The following is a 10,183-nucleotide window of genomic DNA, read 5'->3' on the forward strand; positions in this document are numbered from 1 at the left end:
AGGTAGGTGGATCCACATCTGCCGGGAGGAAGAGTAGGGAACACTTTGTGGCTGGGTGCTGGGAGGGGTCCCAGTGCCAGCACACGCAAGGGCACTTTGGAAAAGCCTGCGAGAGCTCAGCTACAGGCCCTTCTGCTGCTCAGCCGAGGGCACCTGCGTTGGCCTCCAGGTGCAGCACAAGCACGTGCCGCTTTGCCGCCCCGACAGGGCTCCGGTGAGCAGCCCGTGCCCGTTGGGTCAGCGGGGAGCATTGAGGAGGCGCCTTCCGCTGCGGCGGGAGCCGCTGCAGGAGCAGCAGTGCGCGGGTGCAGGGGGCAGAGGCGGTGGCGGGGGGAAGGACAGCTCTGGCCGCTCTTCTCACCTGAGCTTGGCGACGGCGATGGCGTCTGGCAGGAGCAGGAGATGCCTGCTCTTGGTGTGCTGGCGCCGGGTCACCAGCACACGGTCGCAGAGCAGGAGCCGGGGGCTCCTGCGCGACACAAAGGCGCCAAGTGGCGCCGGGAGCCGGGAGGCTCCCCCGGGCACGAGTCCGTGGCCAGCGGAAGGATCCACACGGCCAGGATCCCCGCACCCTTGCTGCGTGCCCTCAGCGGGGCCATCTGCGCCCCGGGCGCCGCAGCACATGGCCTGGCCCATGGTGACACGGCCAGGCAGAGGGCTGCGGTTTGGGCCTTTCCCACGCCGACGTACAGCAGGCGCTGGTCAGGTCGCACCGAGCCTACAGCGCTGATTCTTTGCCGAGAATACCGCTGGGCTGGGAGCCTGTGACTCCTTGCTGCCCCGCACCGGTACAGCGCTGCACTGGGGCGCGGGCGGGCGCCGCTGGCCTTATCACCCGCGTGCCAATGGGGCACATTGTGATGCGCCGCCCGGGTCGCGGGGCAGTGCCGGGCTTGGAGCGGGTCTCTGGGCGCTGAGGGGGATTCTGCCGCTGCCTGGCGACTCTGCCACTGTCACAATGTCCTGTGCTGTTGGGGCGGGCACTGCTGATGGCTCCGGCACGCCCCCTCTGCTCTCCCCATGGCTGCGGGGCCTACATGCCCAGTGCCGGCTCCTGCCCTGGAGTGGGTCTAAAAGAGACACGGAGCTGCCTTTGCGGGTGCCAGTGATGGCTCCCAGGCAGAGGCGCACGGTGCTGGGGTGAAAGGAGCACACGGGCTTGGGGAGCATCTTGCTGCCAGCTTCAGCAGCCAGCTCTGTGTCGGTGACAAGCCCCAACGCACAGGCCTTCCCGCCCAGCTGCAGCACGCCCTCTTGCAGCTTGGCTTTGTGATTTGGCAGATGCATGCAGCCAGATACTGAAATCCGCGTACAGGTGTATACACTTAGCCAAACAGAGCAATTGCAATGTAGGGCTCAGTCACCCTACTGCGGCTGTGATTCCCGTTCCTGGTCTCTCTAATACACTCAGTGTCATGATGCTGGACATGCCCAGTCACTGGGAGTGAATGTGTGTGTGTGTTGAAGCCCGCTCGAGCCCGTGGTTCCCTTGGCAGATCCTCTGCTTGTTGTTCAGGTCTTACGCTCTGTGTGGGTCTGAGCCACATTCACCCTTCCCCCATGCTGGCCTGGCTAAACTCAGCAAGACATTTACATTCTCCTGATCAACTCCGCAAGAAACATTATGACACCATTTCCCTGGACGCATACAGCTGCTCATCTCAAAGCAAGTTTGCCCTCTGGTGCCCTTTGCATTGAGATAAGGCAGCTCCCTGTGCAACAGTGGTGGGGAACGAGTCCCACCTTACGGTATTGCTGAGCTTCATGGGCACCCGGCCCTGGCCCATCTGCTGGGATCCTTCTTCCACGGGAGGAGTTGCTTGGTCGGTCACAAAGGGCGAGACGCCTCAGGCCAACAGGCCTGCCCTCGATCCCTGGCAAGGGACAGAGCAGCTGAGGCTGGCTGCCATTTCCAAGCACATGAGGGACAAGGAGGTGATGAAGAGCACTCAGGACGGATTGACAAAGGGATGGGAAATCAGGCCTAGGCAGTCTGCGAGTGTGGGCAAAGAGGACCCTCCAGGAGTGCCACCAGGGGAAATGGCACGTCCGCACGTAGGCAGAAACAACCCTAGGCACCAGCAGAGGCTGGGGGGCAGCGTGCTGGATAGCAGCTCTGCAGCAAGGCCCTGCGAGTCTCACTGGGCATCAAGTTGACCGTGAGCCTGCAACGTACCCTTGCATTGCAGCCAAGGCGACAAGCGGTGCCCTTGGCTGCGCTAGGAGGAACACGGCCCGCAGGTGGAGGGAGGCCGTCCCTGCCCTCCGGCCTGGCGAGGCCGCTGCTGGAGAAGAAGGCTGCGCACGGAGCTGGGCTTCCCAGCACAGGAGAGCTCTGGAGCTCGTGCTGCGAGTCCACGCAAGGGCTGCAAAGCCACGGAAGGGCCTGCAGCATGTCTGCAGCGGGGAACGGCTGAGAGAGCTGGGGCTCTTCAGCCTGGGGAAGAGAAGCCTGAGCGGGGATGTGACTCTCTGAAGGGAGGCTGTAAGGAAGGTGGAGCCAGGCGCCTTTGAGTACTGGCCAGAGAGGCAAGGGGCACAAGCTGAAATGCAGACAGGCAGTTGTGTGTGAGTGAAGGAAGAAGCCTCTTGCAGAGAGGGTGCCTGAGCACTGGCAGACGTTGCCCAGAGGGCTTGTGGAGACACTCCCCTTAGAGCTTCTCAGGAGGGGTCTGGGCATGGTGTGGGGCGGGCTGCTCCAGGCCACCCTGCCGGGGCATGAGGTTGCTCGAGAGATGCTGCAGCAGTTCTTGCCAACCTGCACACTTCTGCTTGCGGCATGTGCCTTGAAAGGGGCTCCCAAAGGACAAAGATTCATTTTCTTCATTTCTTCATTTTCTTCTTTTCTTCTTCATTTTCTTTCCTTCTCCCAAAGCTGCTAGATTCGGGCTCACGTGTGCCAAGGACTGGGAGCCCAGCTCAGCTTGCTGAGCGTGACTGTCATGTCAGCCACGCGTCAGTGCCTTGAGCCCAAAGAGAGACACCCTTGTCCCTGGGGAAGTGCCCAGGCTGCTGCTCCTGTGTGTCCTGAGGTGCTTACAGGCCAGCAAAGGGCCACTGTGTTTTCCTGGCACTCCCACGCTGGTCACAGTCAAACACCGGGAGCTAGCCCCAAGGAAATCTGTGCGTTTGAAGGTGCTTGGAAGCTCTGCCTTGCAACTTCTGTGGCCCCTGAAACCTTTCACAGCACCAGCTGTGTGGCCAGTCTCTTCCTGCGCACATCCAGCACCAAGACAAAACGCCTCTGGCTTTGGCAAGGGAGAGCTGAAAGCCACGTGATGCAAGAGCTGCAGGTTGCTGAGAACGCCCAACGCCTTTTGCAAGTGGCAGTGGCCCGCTGACGCAGAGGCATTACTTGCCCAAATCTCCCCTGCCCTCTCCAACAACAGCATGGGCAGTGCTACCGCTGCTCAGTCCCTTGTCCTGCTGCTACAACCCTAGGACCCATAGGACTGTCTAAAAGGTGGTGGAAGACAGGTAGTGCCTGGGACTTTGAGACAGAGACAAGGAGCCCTCCAAGAGTCCTGTGGAAAAGTGCTGTATTGCAGTGAGGTTACGTGGCCGTGAATGCAAAGCTCCGCTGCTCCTGGTGCAGAGCTGCCCGCAGCCCTGGCTGGCACGTTCCATGCTCAGCACAGACAAGATCCCGGAGGTAAAAGCACACGGCCTGTCGCGTCAGGATTCCCCTTGTTACAAGGTGCTAAGCGTGCTGCCCAAGGGCTTTTTCCTTTTGGTTCTTTACTTCTTTTCTCCTTTTCCTTTGCTTTTTCTTTCTTTTTTCTTTTTTCTTGTCCCTCTGTTTTTTTTTCTTTTCCTTTATCCTTTTCTTTTTCTTTCTCTCATCCTTTCCTCCTCCTTTTCCTCTCCCCTTTTTTTTCTCCTTTGTAATCTCCCCCTCCTTTGCCCCTTGTTTCTCTCCCTTTCCCCACCCATTTCTCTGCCTCTTTTTCATCCCACTTTTCTTCCCCCCATTCATTCTTCCCATTTCTGCTCCTTTTAGTCTCCCCATTTTCTTCCCAATTTTCCTCTCCTCTTTTCTCTCCCCTTTATCACCCACTCTTCCTTTCTCATTCTCTTCCCTCTTTATTCTCTCCCCATTTTTTTCTCCCATTTTTCTTCCCTCCCTTTGTCCTCTCCTTTTCTTTCACCTTGCATCACCTCTTTTTCTCCCTTATGCACTCACCCACCTCTTTTCTCACACTTTACTATCATCTCCCCTTCTTCCCCCTTCCTTTTCTCTCACCAGTCTTTCTCCCCCCTCCCCCCACCGTTCCTATTTCCCTCTTTTTCTTTTCCCCTTTTTCAGCCTTTTATTTTCTTCCATTTCCACACCTCATTCACTTCTCTCTTCCTTAGTTCCACTTCCCTTCATTTATTCTCTCTTTCCTCAGGATTTTTTTTTGCCCCCTGTTCCTCCTCCCTTTTCTCCTTCTTCCTCCCTGTACCTTTATTCCCCTTTTGATCACCCCTGACCTTTCCCCCTCGCCCTTTCTTTTCTCCCACTAGCTTCTCCCCCTTCTTTTTCTTCTCCCTTTTCTTATCTCAGCCTTCTTTGCTCTCTTGCCTCTTTTCCCCCTTTTGTCTCCTGCTTTTTTGCTCATCACTCTTTTCTCACCCTTTCTTTCTCCACCCTTTTCTCTCCCTTCTTTTCTCTGCCTTTTCCTTGGCCCTCCCTTCTTTGCTCCTTTCTTTTCTCACATTTCTTTTCTCTCTCTTTCTTTTCTCTCCATTTCTCTCTCCGTTTATTCCCTTTCCTTTTCCCTTTCACTATCTCCTCCTTCTGTGTCTTGCCGTCTTCTCCGTCTCCATTCATTTTGCCTTTGCCACCTTCTCTTTCTTTCTCTCTCTCTCCTGCTCTTTCGCCCTCTCCCTCTCCTTCTCCTCCTTCTCTCGCTCCTCCTCCATCCCCTTCTCCTTCTCCTTCTCCTTCTCAGTCGCCTCCTGGCTCTTGCGGCTCTCGCGGCCCGCAAGCAGCAGGCAGGAACGGGGGAAGCGGCGGCTGCGCGGCTCTCCTGGGAGCACCCGCAGCAGCTGGCGGGTGCAGAGCCGGCTGCCAGCGGTGCAGCCGGGATGGGGGGCGCTTCTTCCAGGGCCTCCTCCTCCTCCATGGGCAGCTGTTGGCGCGGAGCCGCAAGGTTAGGTGCACGGCTAGGACCTTCCTGGGCCCTTCTCCTTCCTCGCGAGCCCCCCGTCATGGCCAGGGCTGGCTCCGAGAGGCTCCTGCGCAGCGTGCGCAGAGCAGGCACAGGAGGGGTTGAGGTGCAGCGGCCATTTCTGCGCCTCCCGCTGGGGCTTCGCCCTCTCACCTGCTGCAGCGCCTCGGCGGCTGGGGAGCCTCCTGCAGCTTCACCCGCTGGGCTGCTGAGAGCAGAAGCGCGCTCCAGAGCAGCACCTGCATCCGCTGCAGGGAGAAAGAGGCTGTCAGCTCCTTGGTGCTGACCTCTGACGACGCAAAGGGGCACTCCCCGCGGGAGAGCACACAGCTCAGCCCATGGCACGGTGCAAGCCTAGCGCCTATGGAGGTGAGGAGCAGGCCGGGAGGGGACACAAGTGCCTGTGGGGACAGTATTGTGCACGAGGAGAGGGCTGCTGCAGCCCCTTGGGAGCAGCACTGTGAAGAGCAGGCCCGTACAGAGTTTGAACATGGGGGCGTCTTTCGGGGAGCAGTTTTGTCTCTTTGAACTTCTGACTAGTGTTACAGGAGGAAAGCACCGCCTTAAGGTCCTGGGCCCCTGCCCCTCTCGGCAGTGCCCCACATGTCTCCCGGTGGATGACCGAGCCGGCACGCTGCTCGGTGCCGGTCCTCAGGGCACCGTCCTACCTGCAGAGGCGTCCGTGAGCTCGGGTGCCTCCGGAGCTGCCTCAGGCCCGCCGAAAGGGTTCAGCGGCTCCGGGAAAGGGCCCCGAGTGTACAATGCCTGCGGAGGAGATGGCTGGCTGTGGGAATGGGCCCTGCCATGAGCCCTTCGAAAACTCAGGTGGCTGCCGCCGTGGCCCAGCAAGGCCTGGGCCAGAGGCAGCCCCCACTCACCTGCACCTCCAAGAGGGCCTCCATGGCGCGGGGCGTCAGCGACCCCGGCTAGGCAAGAGAGCAGAGAGGACGCGTGAGCAGCTGCTCGCGGGGCCCTTCCCCAAGGCCCCCTGTGGTGCTGGGGCCGCAGCGCACACCCCTGCGACACTTACGGGACCGTTGAAGGCCACCACGTTCTCCACAAGGAGCCGAAGGGAGGCGAGGCGGGTGAGCCGGCTCTCCTGGGCTCCTGGGCTTTGGCTGGGCACAGGGCAGGGACGAAAGCAGAGCTCGGTCACTGCCACCCCCTCTGCTCGCTCCCCGCACACCAGCCACGCACCCCCACGCTGCCACCCTGGGCCCGGAGACTTCCCGCAACGCTGGCTGGCTGGCAGCAGCGCTCTGCGTCGCCCCGGCCCTGCTGCCTGCACAGGGACCTCTCTTCCTGGCTCTGGGAACGGGCAGCGGCACCTGGGGCTCCCATCCATGCAAGCAGGGAGCTGCGGTGCCAGCGCCGGGCGCTGCTGGCCCTTGGCCATCCCCAGGAGAAGCAGCTGCTGCCGCTCGGGCCAGGAATTGCCCTGCACAGGGGTGTCCCGTTCCCCCAGCTCCTGCGCTGCCACCGGCACCCTTGATGCCACCACCGGCATGCTGAGCTCCCCGGCACACCTCACCTGAACATGGTGCTCAGCCAAAGCTCCTTGGCCTCCTGCGTCCTGCAGCGAGAAACAGAAGCAGCGTCAGCGCGCGCCGCTCCTCCTCATCATCGTGGACAGAGACCCAGGGCCTCAGACATATCTGGCCTACTTGGCACTGCTCAACAGCCCTCAACGTGTCCCCAAGACTCACCCGAAAGTGAGCACGCAGGGGCCCATGGGCCAGATGAGGATGAGGCTGTTGAGGCACTTGAGGCCCCCAACCTCCTCCTCCTCCTCATCTGCCCGCCCGGCCGCCGCCTGCTCCTTCCTGCACAGCACCCACAGGTCGCGGAGCGGCACCTGGTGCTTGATCAGGTAGGTGAATCCACATCTGCCGGGAGGAAGAGTAGGGAACACTTTGTGGCTGGGTGCTGGGAGGGGTCCCAGTGCCAGCACACGCAAGGGCACTTTGGAAAAGCCTGCGAGAGCTCAGCTACAGGCCCTTCTGCTGCTCAGCCGAGGGCACCTGCGTTGGCCTCCAGGTGCAGCACAAGCACGTGCCGCTTTGCCGCCCCGACAGGGCTCCGGTGAGCAGCCCGTGCCCGTTGGGTCAGCGGGGAGCATTGAGGAGGCGCCTTCCGCTGCGGCGGGAGCCGCTGCGGGAGCAGCAGTGCGCGGGTGCAGGGGGCAGAGGCGGTGGCGGGGGGAAGGACAGCTCTGGCCGCTCTTCTCATCTGAGCTTGGCGACGGCAATGGCGTCTGGCAGGAGCAGGAGATGCCTGCTCTTGGTGCGCTGGCGCCGGGTCACCAGCACACGGTCGCAGAGCAGGAGCCAGGGGCTCCTGCGCGACACAAAGGCGCCAAGTGGCGCCGGGAGCCGGGAGGCTCCCCCGGGCACGAGTCCGTGGCCAGCGGAAGGATCCGCGCGGCCAGGATCCCCGCACCCTTGCTGCGTGCCCTCAGCGGGGCCATCTGCGCCCCGGGCGCCGCAGCACATGGCCTGGCCCATGGTGACACGGCCAGGCAGAGGGCTGCGGTGTGAGCCTTTCCCACGCCGATGTACAGCAGGCGCTGGTCAGGTCGCACCGAGCCTACAGCGCTGATTCTTTGCCGAGAATACCGCTGGGCTGGGAGCCTGTGACTCCTTGCTGCCCCGCACCGGCACAGCGCTGCACTGGGGCGCGGGCGGGCGCCGCTGGCCTTATCACCCGCGTGCCAATGGGGCACATTGTGATGCGCCGCCCGGGTCGCGGGGCAGTGCCGGGCTTGGAGCGGGTCTCTGGGCGCTGAGGGGGATTCTGCCGCTGCCCGGCGACTCTGCCACTGTCACAATGTCCTGTGCTGTTGGGGCGGGCACTGCTGATGGCTCCGGCACGCCCCCTCTGCTCTCCCCATGGCTGCGGGGCCTACATGCCCAGTGCCGGCTCCTGCCCTGGAGTGGGTCTAAAAGAGACACGGAGCTGCCTTTGCGGGTGCCAGTGATGGCTCCCAGGCAGAGGCGCACGGTGCTGGGGTGAAAGGAGCACACGGGCTTGGGGAGCATCTTGCTGCCAGCTTCAGCAGCCAGCTCTGTGTCGGTGACAAGCCCCAACGCACAGGCCTTCCCGCCCAGCTGCAGCACGCCCTCTTGCAGCTTGGCTTTGTGATTTGGCAGATGCATGCAGCCAGATACTGAAATCCGCGTACAGGTGTATACACTTAGCCAAACAGAGCAATTGCAATGTAGGGCTCAGTCACCCTACTGCGGCTGTGATTCCCGTTCCTGGTCTCTCTAATACACTCAGTGTCATGATGCTGGACATGCCCAGTCACTGGGAGTGAATGTGTGTGTGTGTTGAAGCCCGCTCGAGCCCGTGGTTCCCTTGGCAGATCCTCTGCTTGTTGTTCAGGTCTTACGCTCTGTGTGGGTCTGAGCCACATTCACCCTTCCCCCATGCTGGCCTGGCTAAACTCAGCAAGACATTTACATTCTCCTGATCAACTCCGCAAGAAACATTATGACACCATTTCCCTGGACGCATACAGCTGCTCATCTCAAAGCAAGTTTGCCCTCTGGTGCCCTTTGCATTGAGATAAGGCAGCTCCCTGTGCAACAGTGGTGGGGAACGAGTCCCACCTTACGGTATTGCTGAGCTTCATGGGCACCCGGCCCTGGCCCATCTGCTGGGATCCTTCTTCCACGGGAGGAGTTGCTTGGTCGGTCACAAAGGGCGAGACGCCTCAGGCCAACAGGCCTGCCCTCGATCCCTGGCAAGGGACAGAGCAGCTGAGACTGGCTGCCATTTCCAAGCACATGAGGGACAAGGAGGTGATGAAGAGCACTCAGGACGGATTGACAAAGGGATGGGAAATCAGGCCTAGGCAGTCTGCGAGTGTGGGCAAAGAGGACCCTCCAGGAGTGCCACCAGGGAAAATGCCACGTGCGCACGTAGGCAGAAACAACCCTAGGCACCAGCAGAGGCTGGGGGGCAGCGTGCTGGAAAGCAGCTCTGCAGCAAGGCCCTGCGAGTCTCGCTGGGCAACAAGTTGACCGTGAGCCTGCAACGTACCCTTGCATTGCAGCCAAGGCGACAAGCGGTGCCCTTGGCTGCGCTAGGAGGAACACGGCCCGCAGGTGGAGGGAGGCCGTCCCTGCCCTCCGGCCTGGCGAGGCCGCTGCTGGAGAAGAAGGCTGCGCACGGAGCTGGGCTTCCCAGCACAGGAGAGCTCTGGAGCTCGTGCTGCGAGTCCACGCAAGGGCTGCAAAGCCACGGAAGGGCCTGCAGCATGTCTGCAGCGGGGAACGGCTGAGAGAGCTGGGGCTCTTCAGCCTGGGGAAGAGAAGCCTGAGCGGGGATGTGACTCTCTGAAGGGAGGCTGTAAGGAAGGTGGAGCCAGGCGCCTTTGAGTACTGGCCAGAGAGGCAAGGGGCACAAGCTGAAATGCAGACAGGCAGTTGTGTGTGAGTGAAGGAAGAAGCCTCTTGCAGAGAGGGTGCCTGAGCACTGGCAGACGTTGCCCAGAGGGCTTGTGGAGACACTCCCCTTAGAGCTTCTCAGGAGGGGTCTGGGCATGGTGTGGGGCGGGCTGCTCCAGGCCACCCTGCCGGGGCATGAGGTTGCTCGAGAGGTGCTGCAGCAGTTCTTGCCAACCTGCACACTTCTGCTTGCGGCATGTGCCTTGAAAGGGGCTCCCAAAGGACAAAGATTCATTTTCTTCATTTCTTCATTTTCTTCTTTTCTTCTTCATTTTCTTTCCTTCTCCCAAAGCTGCTAGATTCGGGCTCACGTGTGCCAAGGACTGGGAGCCCAGCTCAGCTTGCTGAGCGTGACTGTCATGTCAGCCACGCGTCAGTGCCTTGAGCCCAAAGAGAGACACCCTTGTCCCTGGGGAAGTGCCCAGGCTGCTGCTCCTGTGTGTCCTGAGGTGCTTACAGGCCAGCAAAGGGCCACTGTGTTTTCCTGGCACTCCCACGCTGGTCACAGTCAAACACCGGGAGCTAGCCCCAAGGAAATCTGTGCGTTTGAAGGTGCTTGGAAGCTCTGCCTTGCAAATT

This window comes from Tinamus guttatus, unplaced genomic scaffold (assembly GCF_059628265.1).
Source record: "Tinamus guttatus ecotype Peru unplaced genomic scaffold, ASM5962826v1 Tinamus_guttatus_pri_ptg000011l, whole genome shotgun sequence".
Classification (NCBI taxonomy): Eukaryota; Metazoa; Chordata; class Aves; order Tinamiformes; family Tinamidae; genus Tinamus; species Tinamus guttatus.